This window comes from Alexandromys fortis, unplaced genomic scaffold (assembly GCF_014885135.2).
Source record: "Alexandromys fortis isolate MF-2015 unplaced genomic scaffold, M_Fortis_MF-2015_v1.1 scaffold_116, whole genome shotgun sequence".
Lineage (NCBI taxonomy): Eukaryota > Metazoa > Chordata > Mammalia > Rodentia > Cricetidae > Alexandromys > Alexandromys fortis.
The window spans coordinates 3384741-3397226 of NW_026067998.1; the positions used below are offsets into that span (position 1 = coordinate 3384741).

A 12486-nucleotide genomic window follows, 5' to 3' on the forward strand; every position below is an offset into this window, starting at 1 on the left:
TTTAAACACTGCTTGGCCCATTTCTATCTAGCCTCTTCTAGGCTAATTCTCACATATTAATTTAGCCCATTTCTAATCATCTGTGTAGCACCACTAGGTGTGCTTACCGGGAAGATTCTAGCCTATGTCCATCCTGGGTCGGAGCTGCCTGGGAGAGAGGAGCCTGGCGTCTCTGCTCCAGAGAGCAGAGCTGTCAAATCTGAGCTCACTTCCTCTTCCTCCCAGCATTCTGTTCTGTTTACTCCACCCACCTATGTTCTAACCAATCAGGGCCAAGGCAGTTTCTTTATTTGACCAATGACCTTCCTCCATCAGGATTTAATGTAAACTTTGAGAGGTGGGCAGAGACTAGAAGGACTAGACTCTCTGGAGAGGTTAATATGGAGAGGTTTCTGGCCTAGGAATTGTGATACTACGCTAAGGGCTTCCCCATCTTTAGCTCCAGGAAGCACGTCCACCTCACTACAGAGGCACTTTCAGAGAGCAAGGCAGGTGTGCTCAGGTGGCTCCTTTGGTGAAAAAGGTCAGATGTGATTTCTTGGCATCCTATCAAAACTGGTTTCTGTCTGTGTGAGCAAGCAAACACTGAAGAACCAAGTACCCGAGGATGACCACTTGACAGGCTGTCCTCACGTTTCGTGTCTTCTTTGATTTACAATCATCCTGTTGTCATGTGTCCATGAACTCAGCCACATTTGGGGACCTCAGTTTCTCTTCTGTCTTCTACAATCCCCTGTAGCAGGGACTGGCCTAGCCCTTTCTAGTCATCACTGACTGAGTGAAGAGATCACGTGGGAAGGCAATTCAATCTCCCAACTGTTGCCCCAGAAGGAAGGGTCCAGAAGCAGGCGGTTTATGTGGGAATTGATCCAGAGACACCAGCAGGGAGACAGAAGACAGGTGAAGCAGGAAGGGAAGGCATACAAGAAGGTAATCTCTGATGGCTATTGTCACCTAAGCGCCCAGGGCAACTATGGGAAATAGTAGAAATGCCCTCGGGATGACTGTGGCCTGGGATGAGGAGGAGATTGTTCCTGGGTGCAGTCACATGACACTGTTGTGGGCTACTCTTGGGTGGCCAGAACTTCCTTCAGCCAGACACACCGAATGAGGGTCAGCATTCTACGAGTCCAGAAAATGACCTGTGGTGGATGTGTAGATGCTGGGAGGTGAGCAGTGGCCAGAGCTCTACAGTATGGGAATTCTGCAGGCTGTGGTGAGGGGCACACCACCTTCCAGAGAAACCCATCCTCAGGAGCCCAAGCTCTTTTCTACAGCACGTGGTCCACTGAGGTAAAACAGAAGGAGCGTGTCAGGTTAAAGGTCTACACTCCTGGCAGCCTTCTGACTTAAACTCATAGTCAGAATTTATGCCCTCCACCTGAGGACAGCACCCACATTGATCTTATGAAAACTTCTTCCTTCTTCAATCCCTATTATTTGTGTTAGACTGCCCCCACCATCAGTTTCAAAAGACATCACTTGAAGGCCTGAAAGGCAGGTGGAAAAAAGAATCCTCTTTTTGCAACCCAGAACTCAGTGTTCACTATTAGTTCTGATTCATATAAGAAGGAATACAAGGTGTGAATGGTGGCTCACACATTTAATTCCAGAAACCAGGAGGCAGAGGTAGGGACTATGTTGGTTTGAGGCCAGCCTGGTCTACATGGTGAGTTCCAGGCCCAGCCATGGCTATATAGTTAGAATCTGTACCAGAAAAAGAGAGAGAGAGAAAGAAAGAGAGAGAGAGAGAGAGAGAGAGAGAGAGAGAGAGAGAATAAGATACACAAGTAATGGTGGTGTTGAGAACAAAATTGGTTCTAAGGAGACTTTACAATTCCAAAACATTGATAATAAGAAAACTAAGATGTACCAGAAGAATATTCTAATTTTTGTACAAAAGATGAATATTACCTTCTTAAAAGGCTTATCTTGAACATGAGGTCAACAATTAATGATATCTCTCTTCCTGTGAACAGATATTTAATGTAGTAAGTAATATGTTGTTATTTTAAACCTATACGGACTTTCAGACATATATATATATATATATATATATATATATATATATATATATATATATATATATAGAGAGAGAGAGAGAGAGAGAGAGAGAGAGAGAGACCTCTTTGATCTGAGATCTATAGAAAGTTACTATATGTCACTCCTAGCTAGTTACTGGTGAAAAGATGGGCACATGTCAAAAGCTAGGCTCCATAATCCATTAGATGAAGGACAATAGTTCTTTGTTCTGCTGGGACTACTGATTCTATAGACGGAGCGAGTTTGAACGTGGCTGGAAATATGCACAGCTATGATGGCACCATCAGAGAGGACAATTGAGGTAAGGATAGAGGGACACCCAACATGACCACTTGCGTGCCTACATCCAGCTATACTTAGAGCTCATACTAGTCTCTGAATGCCTCAGTTACAGGATCATGAACTAAAAGCCTCTCTCTCTCTCTCTCTCTCTCTCTCTCTCTCTCTCTCTCTCTCTCTCTTCTCTTTCTTTCTCTCTCACTCTCTCGCAGACATTCTCTCACACACTGTCACGTGTTCACACACGATTTTTTTTCACACACAGATAAATAAACTCTAACACCCTATCCCCCGCCAATGCACATCTGCCTGATGTCATTAAAGTCCAGTGTTCCTGTTCTGAGAGGGAGCAAACATTGTTAACAACCCAAGCAATAAAGTAATTGAGAAGATGGCCTGCGCCCCATCTGCTCTACTCCTCCTTAGGAGTAAAAGACACACGGGCTATCATCGGTTTGTGTTTAAGCCTGCACACAGACTACAATAAAGCAGCCCTCTTTTGTCACTTCCCCTGACAGTGAGAGCATGCTGGGCACCAGTCCCCACTTTGCTGGAGAGCCCAAATGCTCACACAGCTATGAGGTATACAGGGCACTCCCGGTCTAGGCCTGGTCTCCATCAAAGTCCCAAACAGGGAGAGCACTTAGCCACTCACTAATGTGTTATTGAGAATGTTAAACTCAAGCCACGTGTTTGCTTGTTGGCCCACCAGTGGCTTTCCTTATTTTCTAGACACTGTTCAATGTGTCATAAGAGCTGGACATGCTAAGTCCAGCAATCCTTGGAACCAATGTGAGGTCAAAGGAAAAAACTGACTCCACAAAGTTGCCCATTGACATTGAATCACACACTGTGGTGTGTGGGCCCATATGTGTGTGCATGCACACACACACTTCAGTAATTTAATTGAGTAAAGGATTTATGATAAAAGAACCACCCATAGAGGATACTTGTTTGGCTTTATTTCACCAATGTACCATGTACCCCAGCATGAACCTTTGGGATGACCTTCAACCAAGCACCTGGTAGGGCAGTATCACTGTCAACCCAGGACGTTCGTCAGCATGGGTGCCATCAGGCAGAGCTTGCTCCCTATCATTGTCTCGGAGGACATTGTGTCCCAACGACACCCCATACTCTGTGCCTGGCATGCTCAATGGAAAACAAACTTCTCAGTCCCATGATCACAGTTTAATGTCTCAGGTGCCCTTCCAGAATCCAGAGTGAGTATTGGCTGATAAGACTAACAAGCTTAGGGGCTGGCGGGGACTTTAGCAGGGGCTGGAAAAGGCACCTTGCAACCTCACCTGACGGAACACCTTGGCACGCTGCTGTAAACAGATCTTTCTTTCCTGCCAGCCACGTTCCAATTTTTCACACAGAGGCTTATATTACTTCTAAATCCTCAACCAAGAGATGAGGCTTACCACTAGCTAACTCTTACACTTAAATTAACCCGTATTTCTATCTATACTTTGCCACGTGGCTTGGTGCCTTTTCTCAAGTATTGCGTTCTCATCCAGCTTCTCTGCCTTTCCTGTCCATTCTCTAACACTGCCCTTCCTCTTCCCATCATTCTCAGTTTGGCTCTCCCACCTAACCTTATTCTGTTCAGCTATTGGCCAGTCAGCTTGTTTATTAAACCAATCACAGCGACAAATGTTCGTGGTATACATACGAAGGGATTACTCCACAACAGCTGCCAAGTTTGCGATCAGATGGCTGTGGGTCTCGGCGTGAAGGAGGAAAATGCTGGCTGTAAATTAATTCTTGCTTTCTTAGGGTTCGGGTGTTGCAGGCTGGCCTATTATTTGGGTCTTGGCTCTCTCACGGAGAATCTTAAAGAGAATTCTTTGTGTTGAACAGGAGTCACATTTTACTGCCTCCAGGACAAAGCCTCACAAACCCCTTGATTCCTTGCTGCACAGACTGAAAGAACAAAAGCATTTATGAGATGCAGCCGCAGAGCACTGAGCGCTGCTTCTCTAGACAAACCTCTCCATTGTAACACCCACGTGTACCACTGCCCTAGTTAGAGGATGGACATCCTTATTTCTGTTTCCGTTTGCTGGAATCTGAAACAGAAATCGGGTCCTGAGGGTGGTATACCCTATCTCCACCAGGAGGGACACACCAGTCCCCAGAAAGTTAGGTTCCCAATTCCTAGGTCACTCTAAGGCACAGGCCAGGTGCACTCACAGAAGTTGGGCACAGCAATGCCCCTCACTCAACCCCAGGTGAACACGGTACCACTTTGCTACCCCCTGGTCAGGCACAAAGCCAGGTCTGTTTCTTGAGTTTTTGCAGAGTAACTTCCCAGTCTAGTTCCATGGGGGCAGCCACCGTCTCCTCTCTTCCGTGAAGGCGTTTCCAATGGCCTCCATCTAGCCACCTGTAGTTTCAACCCTTCTTCCTGTTTCTTAGCCAGAACTCAGTCCAAATCCCCTGTGCCCTGGTCTTATTCTGGCCTACTTAAAAGGGTTGTGTCTTTCCTTTCTCCCAGCTTGATAAGACCGCTGAGGCTCTGGGCCTGGGTCTACCATCACATGGGACCCTGCGTATGACGTGGCATAGCGTCTCTACAAGGGACTAGAGCCCTTCGCTGGCTCCAGTGCTGGCTCGTCACTTGACTTTTGAACTTGGTCTGCTACAGAATCTCAGAGGACATTCTCTGTCCCCTTTCAGTGCCTGGAACAGACAGAAGCGCTGACCTCTGTAGTCATTTCCTTTCTGAGCCTAACAGAAGGCACCAGAAGCGCAGTAACAAGCACAGCTCCATCCTGAGAAAACAACTGAGCCCAGGAAGCAGTGTGGTAGATCCCCCAAGATAGGACACAGCAATCAGCTCGGCTCACACAAGACCGTCCTCACAGGTTTGGAGTCAGCTGACCTGAATTCTACCCCAAGCTTGCTACAGACTTTGTTTACTGCTGTATCAGCACAGCAAGTAATGGGCCTTTTTGAACTCCAGTCTTCTCATCAGTTAAATGAGTCCAATAATAACGCTACATAGGATTAACATAAGGATGGGTTAGCAAGACAGCAGAACTTCTTAATGCTAATTAAGTATAAAATCTTGTACTTGGACCTGGATGTGGCAGTGCAGTCCACCGCAGTGGAGAAGGCATAGCAGCAGGAGCTGTGGGTGTGTGTGCGCGTGCGCCTGCGGGCGGGAAGCAGAGAGAGAGAGAGAGAGAGAGAGAGAGAGAGAGAGAGAGAGAGAGAGAGGTTGACTGAAGCCAATCTGAGAGATGCTGATAGCCCGTGCATCTGCACAGCACCTAGCACATAACGAACACTCAAGAAACGTAACACTCAAATATAGCACTCAAGAAGTATAATGGCAAAGCATTGAAACCCAGTAGATGGATCAACCGTTCTTCCAAATAACAAAACGATAGTTGCTTATATTTAGCCTCACAGATTTTGCAGGGTTACAGCCTACAGTAGAAATTCAAGTTTCCAAAGCAGAAGGTGGTCCATTGCACTTCACTAGAAGGGCCTATCTTCTTTAAGGGCTGAGGGCCATTTTAGAGATGCCTGTATGGAGATGCTATTTCCGAACCTTGGAACATTTAGTTTTTAAAGGAATCACTTTCGAAATCTGGTTTTCCCCTTAAGTTTGAATAGACAACCTGATAACAGGAGTTGAGTCATTTAAGGCCTGCACTGGATACTCTGTACTCATAATCAGTAAACTAAGACCTACAGGCTAAATACAGTCTACTGGCTGTATTTATAAATATATATAAGTATAAATATATATAAATATATAAATAAATTTTTCTTAGAACATAGACATGTCCATTCACTCATGTATTGCTCAGGACTGATTTCTCAACGCAAATGATAGAGTTGAGTGGTGGGAACAGACACTGCATAGCCTGAAAAGTACAGCATCCTTTTCCCATCATGGCGCTGGAGAGATGACTTAGTGGTTAAGAGTGTTTGCTGTTCTTCCAGGAGACCCCAGTGCTGTTTCTCACACCCACGCCCTGTGGCTCATCACCACCTGGAACTCCAGCTCCCAAGGACCTCAAACCCCTTCTGGCCTCTAAGGATACCTGCATACATGTGACATACACTCACACTGACTCATACACTTAAATAATAAAAATAAGTCTTTAGCTTTGGGTGGTGGCACTTGCCTTGGATCCCAGCATTCAGGAGGCAGAGGGAGATGGATCTTTGTGAGTCTGAGGCCAGCCTGGTCTATAGGTCAATTCTAGGTCAGCTTAGGCTGTGCAGTGAAGCCCTACATCAGTAACAATAGTAGAATAAAAATATTCTTTTAAATGCTATCTGTCCTTTACTGAAAATGTTTTCTAGTCTTTTTCGTCTATCATATGAGTTAGGGTCTCTAACTTATCAATTTATAAAGGATACGTTCTCATGAGTAGTAGATGGCCATGCTTGTCCACAGGTGCATCTTATCACGGATACTTGAACCTCAATCAGATGCAAATGCCCTTAAGCCTGGACCTCCTTCACTTTATATATTTTCAATCAGTCTTTTCCCATCTTTTTCTATCCTCTGGCTATTTGCCAAGAGGGTAGAGCTTGGATTACTTTCTTTACCCAAACTGGTTACCTTCCAAGTACCCGATCAAGCTCTGTGTCACCCAGAAGGGCTTTACTGCACCCTTGACAGAGCTACTTCTCCTTAGGGGAGCTTAGCGATTTGTTTATGCCTCCAGGATGCCAGAGATTAATTCAATCCTTTATTAATTACTTTCCTTCGGGCAAGATCTCATGTATCTTAGGCTGGCCATGAACTCTCTTTGTAGCTGAGGATTAGCTGGTACTTCTGATCCTCCTATCTTTGTCTCCCTGGTGCTGGAGTTATAGGCGTACCCTTGTTTGTCCACACTGGGAACTGAACCAGGAACTCACACATCCCATACAAGCACTCTGCCAGCTGAGCTATATCCTGACCCCTCTGTATACTTCTTCTGAATCATGATAATTATGATAACCATGCATGACAGGAGCCACTCCAGGGAAGAAAGATTTATCCTGGCTCATGGTCTCCCAGAGTTCAGTCCATCCTGACGAACCAGGCATAGCAAACCAGTTCAGTTTGTGGCAGTGAACACATGGGATGCAGGTTCATCATGGTAGACCAGGAACCAGAAACCAGAGCTGCAAAGGCCCGCCCTTAGTTACCTAACTTCTGCAGAGGCTCCACCTCCTAAAGACTCCACAGCCTCCCAACACAGCGCCACCAGCTGGGAAACAAGCGTGAGCTTGCCTGGAACATTCCAGGTTGGAATCATAACAATTGCTTGGATTTTCAGAATCACTGGGAAGGTAGGTAGAATCTGGCAGGCAAGGCAGTGTCCTGTGGTACTGCTTCTGGCCTCCTCCATTCCCTTTAGCACAAAGGTCAACATCACATTGGGAGCCACAGATGGAGTTGTGAATGCCGTTGGGCTGGCTACAGTGAGAGACAGATACTTCTTAGACAGATATTTTAGATGGATATTGGTACTTCCCTTTCCATCACTTCCCCATCCTTGTCCACAGGCTCTGTTCTTCACTTGGACAAACAGCTCCCATTCATCTCAATTAAAACAAATGAACAAGCAAGCTCATGCTTTTTCTGTAGCTTCATCTTCTCTCTCACGCTCTGCCCTGATAGTTTTGTTTTTTCTGATCTACACACAACTCCATCTTTCTTCCCTTTCAGTAGCTAGCTACCCATTCCTTTATCCCTGTTTCTACCCTTTATCTTCTCCTCCCACTTGGCCTTCGCCTTTCCTGTTTGTGCCTGTCTCTCTCAGTTTGGTACACTATGGCAATGAAGTATACCTTACATAAATTTTTATAAAAATTATATACGATTTTACTTTCTTTGTGTAGGTGAAAAGGCATTGATTTTTAATGGTTAATGTGTCTCTAAGGAAAAAAATAACTCTAAATTAATTACACACTAGTATTCCTTTAGGGGATGTATTTAAAAAAGATTATCCACCCACTCTGTATGACGAGTTAGAAAGAAATAATTGAAACAAGATACAATCATCAGACTGGCAATGCCAGTGAAGTCCTGTTCTTTGTTGCGTGCCTGTTCTATGTGTAGACAAGCCAAGTCAACCGTTCAGGTCTTGGAACAAAAACCTCCTGCATAGGCAGTTTTGTTTGACCCGCTAACCTGAGGGATTTCCCCGTAGGAATGTTCTTAAAGAAAAGTAAGTTCTCTTCTGAGGTCATCTTCATGATGGTGAATTTTTACTTGTTTTTTTGTTTTGTTTTATGGTCTCAGAGAGTAAATACAAAAGGAATCCCATTAACCTCAGACGTGCTATCATCAAAATAAAATTCTAATCTCTGTCTTGAATGTTGGTTTGCTGGGTTTTGTTCTGTTTTGCTGTTGTTGTGGTGGTGGTTGTGATGGTAGTGGTGGTGGTGTGTGTTTGTGTGAATGCAAAAAATTTTTTTTTAGTTGTCATTTTGCAAAAAGTATTTATTTCGTTTCCTGAAAAAAAAAGTTAAGAAAATGAGTTGGATAAATTTCATTGGCCTTCACAATTGAAATTCTAGTACCTAAGAATAGCACGTCCAAGAGATGGGGAACCCAGATGGCGGTCCCAGAAGCCGTCCTGAACAATGCGCCTGTTTCTCTAGAAAGGTAAGAAGGCCAACATGATTCTGGGTCCATTCCTTCCTAGGAGGCCATCTGTCCTGTTTTTGAGAGACGCGGGACTGACTCTGGGGTTGCCTGTGGTGCACAGACACAGTGTGGTGAGGAATTAGAACTTCCCTTGGCTATCCCGTGTCAGGTAATGCCATTAGACACATCTCTGTTCCTGCTGGGTGGTAGTGGCACCTAAGCCAGTGCCCGAGATCCTTCTAGCGTGACTAGAAGTTGTACCAAAAGTGAGTTTCCTCTTTTTACTTCAAACCACAAGGCAGTCTCCTGGTTTTCCCTGCCACTAGCCGAGCCCATTTAGGCCTTAGAGAAGGGAGTCCTGCCTGGTGAGCTTAGGGCAACATGAAGGGGCCTAGTGAGAGGAAGAACCACTTGCCATCCAGAAACCATGGCTTATGCAGTAGGAAATTAGCTTTTATTGTGCTCACTGCTATACACTTTAAAGCTTACTTATCATGGATGGCATAAATGACTGACCCTATGCCCTAGTGTATTCAGGTTGCTATGGAAATTGCATGGTAAGTCTTATAAACACTGAAAATCCAGTTCTTGAAACTGAAAGTCCAAACTCAAGGCAGCCAGTACCTGTGAGATTCCCTTCTCTATGCTGTGAATATGTTTTATTACGATTGGTTAATAAAGAAGCTACTTCAGTCTATGGCAGGGTAGACTAGAACTAGGCAGGAAAACCAAACAAAGATATAGAGAGAAAGAAGGCAGAGTCTAAGAGATGCCATGTAGCTGCTGAAAGAGAAAGACACCCGGAACATTTACCAGTAAGCCACAGCCTTGTGACTATAAACAGATAAACAGAAATGGGTTAATTTAAGATGTAAGAACTAGCTAGGAATATGCCAAAGCTATTGGCCAAACAGTGTTGTAATTAATATAGATCTGGGTGATTATTCAGGTTTGGGTGGCCAGGAACAAACGAGCAGTCTCTATTTACAATGAAGTGCATTATCTACTTTACATGTGGACCTAAAATTTAATTTATTTTTGAACAGTAACCTCAGGAGATTATTTCCATTGTGATGTTCTGGCCAGGCCAGATGAAAGATAAAGGATCCACATGAAGATGCTATTCTGCATGCTGACTCTCTGCCCTGGTCCTCCTTCCTTCCTAGAAAACCCTTTATGCCCCTGAGCTCCAGGAGATCGAGTTTTGAGGTTGACCCTCCTTATCATTTCCCCTCACCAAACCTGATTCCTTCTCGCCAGATCTCAGCTCCTGAATCCTCACCTTCAGCTAGTGGACAGTTTGGGTTTTCTCCAGTCTGGGTTCATGGAATTCAGTCATCTGACTGACAACACACAAGGTGGAAAGGGCAAGAGACTCATTCAGAACTCTCCCAAGGCCAGCAGACACATTGATCAATCGCTTGCCAAAGGCTCACCTCCTACACCATCCCTTGAAATCTAGAATTTCAACATATGAATTTGGGAATAGAGGAAGACATAAAAACATTCAGGTCAGCATGCGGGAACACACTAGGAGCAGATAGCAACTAAAGGGCAGTAGATGTTCCTCCCCAAAAGCCTGGTGAAGGCCCCTCAGAAGCATGGTTCTTTTGTCATTTTGGGTTTTTTTTGGGGGGGGGGAGAGTAGAGTAACTCTCTGGTGGTCCTCCTGCCTCAGCCTCCTGAGTGTTGGGATTAGAAGTGTATACCAGCATGTTTGCCATTTTCTTCTTTGCTTTCAGGTTTCCTTTATTGTCACTTTTCTACATGTTTCATGTGTAAAAGTTCTCATTAGTAATTTTGTCCCTTCTTCAAAACTTTTCCCTTGCCCCCTGCTTGCAAGATGTTGTGACACATACCAGTATGTAGGAAGTGGAGGCGGGAGACTTGTAAATTTTTTTTAATTTATTTATTTATTATGTATACAATATTCTGTCTGTGTGTCTGCCTGTAGGCCAGAAGAGGGCATCAGATCTCATTTCAGATGGTTGTGAGCCACCATGTGGTTGCTGGGAATTGAACTCAGGACCTTTGGAAGAGCAGGTAATGCTCTTAACCGCTGAGCCGTCTCTCCAGCCCGAGACTTATAAATCTGAGATCAGTCTGGGCCTTATAACGAGAATTTGTTTCAAAAGAAACAATAACAAAAACCCCTTCGCCCTCAATCTGTATCCGTATACTTTGACCAAGTTTGCAAAAAGTTAGTGAGAATTAATTGTATAAAACTTCCAAGGATAAGAGTTAGGTGGTAATAGGACAAAGCACGTGGTAACTAAGCCCCCTGGCATGTTCTGGGCACTGGGTTTCTTCTCCTCACCAAGGGGGTGAAGAAGGAATGCTTGTGCCATAGGGGTATTGAGAGATTGTGTGAAGTCTGCTGAAACCTTCAGACAAGACAAGCATCACTGTTCACACCTGTTATCTCAGCACTGGCTAGATCTTAGAGGCAAGAGGTTTATTGCAAGTTCAAGGTCAACCTGGTCTACGAAGTGACTCCTAGGCCATTCAGGGCTACATAGTGAGACCCTGTCCCAAGAAACAATAGCGAAATAATACAAGATAAATACAAAAGAGAGATTTTTTTCACTTTTTTAAAAAGCCTGGATAAGATTGCTATACGGGGCTACAGAGACGGCTCAGTTGGCAGAGAGCCTACTGTGCTCATGTGAGGATCTGTGGGTCCCAGAATTCACAGATTAAAGCTGGGCATTGTGGTATGAGTCTATAATTTCAGTTCTGGGGTGGTGGAAATAGGAGGATCCCTGGAACATTCTGGTCAGTCAGCCTACCTAATTAGTGACTTCCAGATTTAGTGAGAGAACCTGTCCAGGAAAAAAAGGCAAATAGTCACTGAGAAAGTGACGTTGATCTCTGGTCTCCACATGCTTGTGCATAGAGGTACACACACGCACACACGCGCACACACACATGCATACATGAACACACATGCATACACATACATGCACACATACACACACAGAGAGAGAGAATAATTTATAGTCCAAAAATCTTCACAATTATTTATAAATAAAAGGCATACTAATCTTTTAATTATGAGAAGAGTGCAAGTTGTACTTTATTATAAGGAAGTGAGACAAAAATTTAGGAAACCCCTGAGAATTTCCTTTCATACATTAGGTGCTGCTATACTTATTTTGTGTGTCAAGCAAATATATATATATATTTTATTTCTCCCATAAGTTTTTGTTAGTAGAATAGACAAATGTATCCCTCCCTCTGGGTTTTTATGATGCTGTTTTTACATTCCATTAAAAAGGTGGCACAGTTGACTGTGGATTACAACAAATACCACTCTTAGGGTGTTGGGGATCAACCCAGAACTTCATACACGCTAAGTAAATGCGGCAGATGCTTTGCCACCTAGTTACCACTCCAAGCCAAGAGGAATACATCTTTATTTTTATTTCCTCTTTTCCCTGCCTCTCTGCGTGATGCCAGGGATGAAACTCAGGGCCTTGAAAATGCTAAGCAGAGATTGTGCCTCGGAGCCACGATCTCAACAGGCTTTACCTTTCTTGGTCATCCAATTC

The 12486-nt window shown here is 44.3% G+C and overlaps 1 pseudogene; it reads left to right on the top strand.

Annotated features, from left to right (window-relative positions):
• Window positions 1–1477: 1477 nt before the first annotated feature.
• On the top strand, window positions 1478–1579 carry LOC126512673 (uncharacterized; annotated as a pseudogene).
• Window positions 1580–12486: the final 10907 nt, after the last annotated feature.